The sequence below is a fragment of the Gossypium raimondii genome, chromosome 3, assembly GCF_025698545.1.
Source record: "Gossypium raimondii isolate GPD5lz chromosome 3, ASM2569854v1, whole genome shotgun sequence".
Taxonomy (NCBI): Eukaryota; Viridiplantae; Streptophyta; class Magnoliopsida; order Malvales; family Malvaceae; genus Gossypium; species Gossypium raimondii.
The window spans coordinates 25,786,731-25,794,593 of record NC_068567.1 but is presented as its reverse complement, the minus strand read 5'-3'; the positions used below and the strand labels follow the sequence as shown (position 1 = coordinate 25,794,593).

General features: G+C 33.9%; 1 non-coding gene across 1 annotated transcript; it reads left to right on the top strand.

The window, feature by feature from the left end:
• The first annotated feature begins 690 nt into the window (after window positions 1-690).
• LOC128040219 (small nucleolar RNA R71) lies at window positions 691-792 on the top strand. The gene has a single exon (XR_008194877.1). It is a non-coding gene; the product is annotated as a small nucleolar RNA R71 (small nucleolar RNA).
• Window positions 793-7,863: the final 7,071 nt, after the last annotated feature.

Below are 7,863 nucleotides of genomic sequence, written 5' to 3'. Positions count from 1 at the left end.
CCACATGGGGTGTTGGGTTGGACATAGTAGAGCGTAGAGGCTGGATTGGTAGGATTTCTGATTGCATGTTTGAACTGTTACTGTCACTGTAATGGGCTAAGGCCTACACTGATACTGTCACTGTAATGGGCTAAGGCCAACTGAACTGAACTGTTATTCAATTGGGCTTAAGCCCAGACTGTAAATGCATTGGCTATTTGCTTTTATAGGGTTACACACTGAGTTTTCGTAAACTCACCCCTCTGTTTATCTTACAGGTAATCCCCAATCTTAGGGACCGGTGTTGTGAGGGACTCGGAGGTGGCCACACAACCGCACCTGCTTTTACATTTGTTTTTTTTTCTTATAAGAAATTTATTTTAGGTATTTGTTCTGTAATAAGGCCTTTTAAAATTTTCTTTTAAACTTTTAATTTTGGGATTTTACTTATTTTAATTCATATCTGATAGAAGTAGGACACGGATTTTCAAAAGATGAATGTTTTTTTTTCAAAACACCACGTTTTAGTAGCATAAAATAAAAGCTTCCGCATCAAAACAATGTTTTGAATATAGTAACAACAAATAAGATCAACAAACTGACAAACCTGAGTTTCAATAAACGAGAATTAATATAGAGCGGATTTTTCATTGAAACTATGTTTTCGAAAAAGACTTCAATGTGATATCGCCAGATTCAGCCATAACGTCTAGGTCAGGTTTGGGGTGTTACAAAGTCTTTAAATCGTTTCCAAGCTTCATATAGTGTTTCATCCTCCAATTGCCAAAAAGATGTGATGTCATTTCTAAATTTTGCATTCATATTTAGGGGATTATATCATAGCAAAAACCTTTCGCAAAAATCATTCCATGATGCCACTGCCCCCGATAGCAAAGCATTCAACCATTCTCTCGCATGATCTCTTAAAGAATATGGAAACAGTTTAAGTCATAGAGTGTCTTCAAGCATACCTTGTTGTCTAAACAAGTCATAGACCTCTAGAAAAAGTCTTAACTGCAGTCTTGGATCTTCAGTGGGTAACCTATTAAATTGTCCTACTGTTTGTAACATCTGAAACATTACCAGTTTCAGCTCAAACTGTTGAGCCTATATTTGTGGTCTGACTGTCCCTGGATTTAGGTCATCCAAAATTGGCACAACATGCTCTCAGATTGGGCTATCTCGATCATCACTCACCCCACAAACATGAGGGTTAGTGCCTTAACCATTCAAATTATCATTCATACTTGGTATCACCCTACGAACAGGAGGATTAGCATTTTGACCATTCGGATTATCATTGAGACAAGGATCATTCTTGTTCCTAGCCATTTTTCGCAGTTCTTTCTGCCTTCTTCGTAAAGTTTTTTTGATCTCTAGGTCAAAAGGATATTCTTTGTTAGCAGGAATGCCTCTTCTCATGTACTGATGGCAAACCTGTAGAAATTAAAGTAAACTAAGTGCAATAAAACTAACAGAATTAAATAAAATAACCAAACCAAATTACACCAATTTGCCAATCCCTGACAACAGCACCAAAAACTTGTCGCGTCTGAAATGGTATGCAAATTGTGCAAGTGTACACGTCAAATCAAATAATAGAGTGATAAGCGAGATCGTCTCCATAGGGATCGGATTAGGTATAAAAATGGTCAAGTTATTATAACGAATTATGATTAATGTTATGGCAAAACCAAGTTAAGTATGTAGTGGTAAATTAAAGTATTAAGGATGTATGCAAAATGTATATTGACTAATACTGAAAAATGCTAAGGCAAAGCAAGAGTAAAAATGCAATGGAAATTACGAGAATAATTACGTAAATAATCTACGACTGAATAAATAAATAACTAAGAATGTTATAGCAAAGATACTATGGCAAAGGATTAAGTGTCTAAGATGTGATTTGGAAGGTTGGGATTACTAAGAATCTGCCCTTACTTTCAGTAATGCCTCAGCAAAATTGTACTCAATCTACTACTTAGAAGAGGTCTAAAGTGACATGCTTCTTTCGAGAGCTAGATCTCAAGTTACCTGGCCTGTGTCTATAGGCCTTAGCACGGTACCTTACACTGTTTTGTCTTCATTCCATATGAAGCCTGCTCTATGTCTAGAGTCTACTACAAGTATCTATTGAGTACTTGCTCATATCATTCAATTACAGTCCAACTACTCCAACCTTTTCAGAATTAGATTAGTTTATAGGCATGTTACACAGTCTTCTATGTCTAGGGATTGTACGCATACAATTTTAGAAATAAAAATAATTGAATGAAATAATAAATTAATTTAGATATGTGCTTCAACCATTAAAAAAATAAATGTTTCATCATGCAATCCCAACCCTATGAGATTTAGCTCATGGATTGGCAATTAAAATTCAAGTTCAAAATAACACCCAATATCGTTTCAACTCAAATTAATCCATGGGAGAACAGATTAAGGACTAATGGAAGAACTTGGGAAGATGGTTATCGCCAAACCAATCTGCAATCCAGTAGTACAGTGTCCTGTGCTGATTGACAGGGACTGCCTTCGGTTTCCTCTTTCTGTCTCCACTTAGTCGTGATCCTCTATTGTTTCCTCCGGATCTCCACACCTTTTAGGCTATCCTTCTCTGGCTTTTTATAACCTTTTTCCCTAGGGTAAATCCAATAGCCTATGATATCGTCTCCTCTTTTTAGGTAGTTTTTTATCACCGTGTGACCCAACATCGAATGGAACACGGCTGTGTGGCTATATTTTGAATATGCACACGACCTGCAACACGACCATGTGACCCTATTTCGAATACCCACACAAGCTGAGACACAACCATGTGTACATACTATGAATGCTAACACGATCTGGGCTATGTCACATGGCCGTGTGACCTTTATTTTCAAATTTTTCCAAACTTTTCTGTTTTGTTTCAAAATGACCCCTAAATGTTTTTAAACTATTTTTAGGACCCCGTAAGCTTGATTTAAGGCCAGTGAGTGTATTTTTACTATATTTAAATTGAGTTGTTAAATGTTAATATTTTGTTAGATTGATAAATCAAACTGAAATTGCCAAAAGGGGGTGAATTGGCTCTTAAAAAAATTTGTGAAAGCTAGAAAGAAAATTGAAAGATGAACACTATAATTTAGAGTGGTTTGGCCCCAATTGCCTACTCCACTACCTTAGCTTTCCAAAACTAAGGATTTTCCTGAATTTATTAAATTGATAACCTTTGAGGACAAGGTTTAACCTTATAACTCTCTTAAGATTTCTACCCCAAACCTTGAGAGACAAACCCTCTTAAGGAAATACAAATAAGCAAACAAATAAATAATTCTTACAAGATCAAAGTGTTTGCAAATTAAGCTCAAATACAATGAAATACACTTGAGCAAAAGAATAGAATTAAAGCTTAGGAGTGTATGTTAAAAGAATATTGAAATAATAAGTTCAAAAGTTTTTTGACTGATGATTTTTGCTTGAAAGTGTTTTCTTATTGTTGTAGGAGCTTTAGAAGTTGGTATTTATACCCTAACTGATTTCCAACCGTTGAGGTTGTTACTACCATGAATAGAGTCTTTGGGGATGTAAAAATCAAAGCATTTAATTCACCTGCAACACCGAGTATCGATACCATATAAAAAGGTATCGATAATTCTTGCAATAAATTTTAAATTCAGTGATCGTTGGTGTTTAGCTATCGATACCAAAACAATTTTATCGATACTTTGTAAGTTTTGTGAGAAAAATAATGCTATTTTAGTATCATTTTTAAGAAAAGGTATTGATATTTCGAAAATATCGATACTTAATAGGGTTTGTGAAAAATAAAATGCCATTTTGGTATCTTTTTAAGAAGGGTATCAATAATTCATAAAATATCGACATTTGACCAAAAATTTATCAATACTTTTAAGCCTAGAGCAATTTTAACTTGTTTGAAAATTATTTGATTTGTTAAAATTCATTTTACTAAGTGGAAATCATTTTAATTTGATTTTAAAGGTGTAAATTTTTTTCAAAGAATTCAAAGTGGATATTCAAAGTTTTATCTCTTAGACTTCAATTTTAACAAATCATTTTGTCAATTTCAATTTTAACTTTTATTAAAAAAACACTTCAATCTGTTATATCAAAATATTTTATCAAATAAAGCTTGGTTTAACAACCTCCCTTTTTGATATAACAAAACATTTGGTAATTTTTTTGAATAATTTGTCCCCTTAATAAAAGTCATTTTGAATATAAGACCAAAATAAAATTTGACAAACAATATGTAATTCATTTTTACTTTAAGGAAAATTGGTCACAAAATTTGCATATTTGCATATAGTTAGCATAAACAAATAATCAATCAATTTACCTTTAATTCTCTCCTTTTTGTTATATCAAATGACAAATAAAGCTTAAGGAGAAAAGATATATAAAAGTGAATGGATAAAGAACTAAACATCAATGTATCTAAAAGTACCAATAAAGCAATAAAGTGAAATTAGATATAGACATAGGCAATAATAAAGAAACTAGGTGCTAAAGTTATGAGTATAAATGAATGACTTAAATATACTCTAATCATCACTAGAGGAAAAAATGAGGAGTTGAAGGGAAACGAGCTATGAGAGACGCCATTTGTGCCTCCAAAGTCGATAGGCGAGTGTTAACATCTTCCCTATAACATCGAACCTCATTGCTTAATGAATGGATAGCATTGAGAATGGCACTATTAACCTCGAAAGAGGGTTGAGTAGAATATGAAGAAGAAGCCTATGGAGAAGCACTAGGGTGAAGGGATGTGTTCAAAAGCGCCTTTATCATCATCATCATCATCATCATCATCATCATCATCATCATCATCATCATCGTCATCATCGGCAGCCAGATTACCTCCCTTAATCCACTCACCAGAACCGGCATCATAGTGATAGTTGGTATGGTGAAGTGCCTCGTAACTTATGGGTTTATTGGATGTAATGGGGGACTTTCCGTGTAACACCCTTAAACCGTATCCGTCACTGGAATAGGGTTACAGAGTATTACCGTAAAAACATAACTTTAAAACATACCTTTCAAATCTCAACTTAAACATGATATAAATCACACAATTACATGCATAGTGTCCCTTAATCGAGCCCTCAAGGCCCTAGAAACACTTTGGAAATGATTCAGAACTAAATCGAAAACATTTAGAACATTTAAGAAAAACATGGAAAAATTGAACTGTAGGGGTCACACGATTGTGTGGCCAAGCCATGTGACTAACATGGTTGAGACACAAGCCCGTGTCTCAAGCCGTGTAACAATCAAAATAGGGACACATGATCGTGTCCCAACCCATTTTCGTGCCCGTGTAACTTTCAAATTTGGGTCACACAGCCAATCCGCACGCCCATGTTCCAAGCTGTGCAACTCTCGAAATGGCCTCACATGTTCGTGTGCCAAGCCGTGTGCTAGGCCGTGTAACTGCCTGACTTGAAAACCTTTAAAACTTACAGGAGACACACAACTGTGTCGCACGGCTGTCTCACATGGCGTGCATCACACACGGCTGAGACACACGCCCGTGTCTTAGGCCATGTGGACATGAAATTTGCAAAAATCAAGCCATTTCCATCACCCATTTCAAGCTTGTACCTAAACATAATTTGTGCACAACTTCAAGGCTTCAAAACTTTGCCAAAACATGCATAAAATGACCAATTCAATAGACCATAAATCCATCCAACCAGTATGGCAATAAGGAACCTCAAATGCATTCAATCAAACCTTACCTAAACATAGAAACATTACCACAATTCATACCTACACATCAAGTACAATACCATTTCAAAACTTACCATAACTTGACCTATTTCATGTCAATAGAAACTTACCATTTGTATCATTTCTCTCATGCACCACAACCACATAGATGACACAATTCAACCATTACTAAAATGGTACCAAACAACCAACATATATACATACTGTAATCAACATCTAAGCATTCAACCATACATTAAACATAAGTCCACCTATACATGCCATTATAACCTTGACCAAAACATAAAAAAAACTATCGATATAATCGCTGGATAGTGTGATAGATCTCTGACGAGCTTCCAAACCGGTCGAGCTTCCGATAATCTATAAAACATTAGAAAGAAAACTACGTAAGCATATAATGCTTAGTAAGTTCGTAAAACATGAACATAACTCACCATTTCAGTTCATAAAACATGAACATAACTTACCATTTCAATGCATAATCTTAAAATTAAACATGATACAATCTAACCATAAGCTTGGCACAAGCCTAAGCATCATCAACAACACATGTTAGTACGTCAACTTATAATTCACTTGAATTAACATAAGATAAGTCATTATACATGAACAATATCACTTGAAATCATCATTTTCGTGAACATAGATATGCTTTCATAGAACATTTCCTTTTCAATCCTTTTCATAGATTCATGACATAAGTCATTTGAACACTTACCGCTCCTTTCCTTTTTATGCCTATTGAACCATTTAGAATAACATCGGATACGTGGGAAAGCTCACATAAAGTATGCTAAACATACAGTCGTAACCTTTCCTTTTTCTTTACATTGTTGCTCACTCGAGCTGTGAAATGGGTCTGCTCACACAAGCTAACGGTCGAAATGTAAGCTACACAATGCTGCTCACACAAGCTATTGAGTATTCGTAACAAATGCAGGACCTTAGCCATTGGTAGGACAATCAAGACCAATAGCCGCAACATGGTAACCCTAATGACATGTCATTTGTATCTTACGTATTCCTAAGGTTCACACGGGACTCGGTAATCATCGAAACATTAATGAATATATATAGATCAATATAACATTAAAACATTAATCAATCGTACGAACTTACCTCGATGACAAAGACGTAGAAACGAGATCAACTAATCCAAGGCTTTAATTTTTCCTCGATCTAGATCTTACGAGATTTATCTTAATCTAAATAAGCAAATTCAATCTATTTAATAATTATACTATTCAATTCAGTCCAAATTTTATACTTTTGTAAATTACACTTTTACCCCTAATATTTTAATTTTTTTACAATTTAGTCATTAAGCTTGTAAATTGAAATTTAAGCAATTTCATCCATATTTCATGCTAGCCGAATTCACTAGGACCTATACCAACCCATAAAAATTAGCATTTCACAATTTTACCATGGAATTTTACTATTTTTATAAATAAGTCCCTAAATGACAATTTCATCAAAAATCTCTTTACAAAACTTGCTTATTTAACAACAAGGATTCATAATCTTCCATCAAACATCAAAATCCATACAAGCATATTCATGGAAAAACCCTAAACCTTTAACAACTTTGCAAATTAATCCCTAGGCTAGCTAGATTAAGCTACAACGATCTCGAAAATATAAAAATCATTAAAAATAGGACAAATTTCACTTACATGCAAGACATCTCCTTAGCCGAATGTTCAAGCTCCTTCAATGGAGTTTTTATTTCTTATTTTTGGTGGGGAAGATGAACTAAAAGATGATACTTTAGTTTTCTTAATTTTACGTTAACATATTTATTAAATTACATAATTAACCTTGTTAATTAACTTTTAAATCACTTAATAATGTGTCCATCTTTGTCCACTAATAATAATAATAATGGTCTAATTACTATTTAAGTCCACGATATTAAAACTTCATAGCAATTTGACACATTTAGCTAATAGAACCTTACTTTTGCACCTTTTACGATTTAGTCATTTTTACTTATTTAAGCATGCAAATGTCAAAATTTCTTAATGAAATTTTTCTACGACCTTACCAATATTCCATAGACATTAAAATAATATTAAAATTAAATTTTACTTATCGCATTTGTGGTCCTGAAACCACTTTAACCACAAACTAAGCATC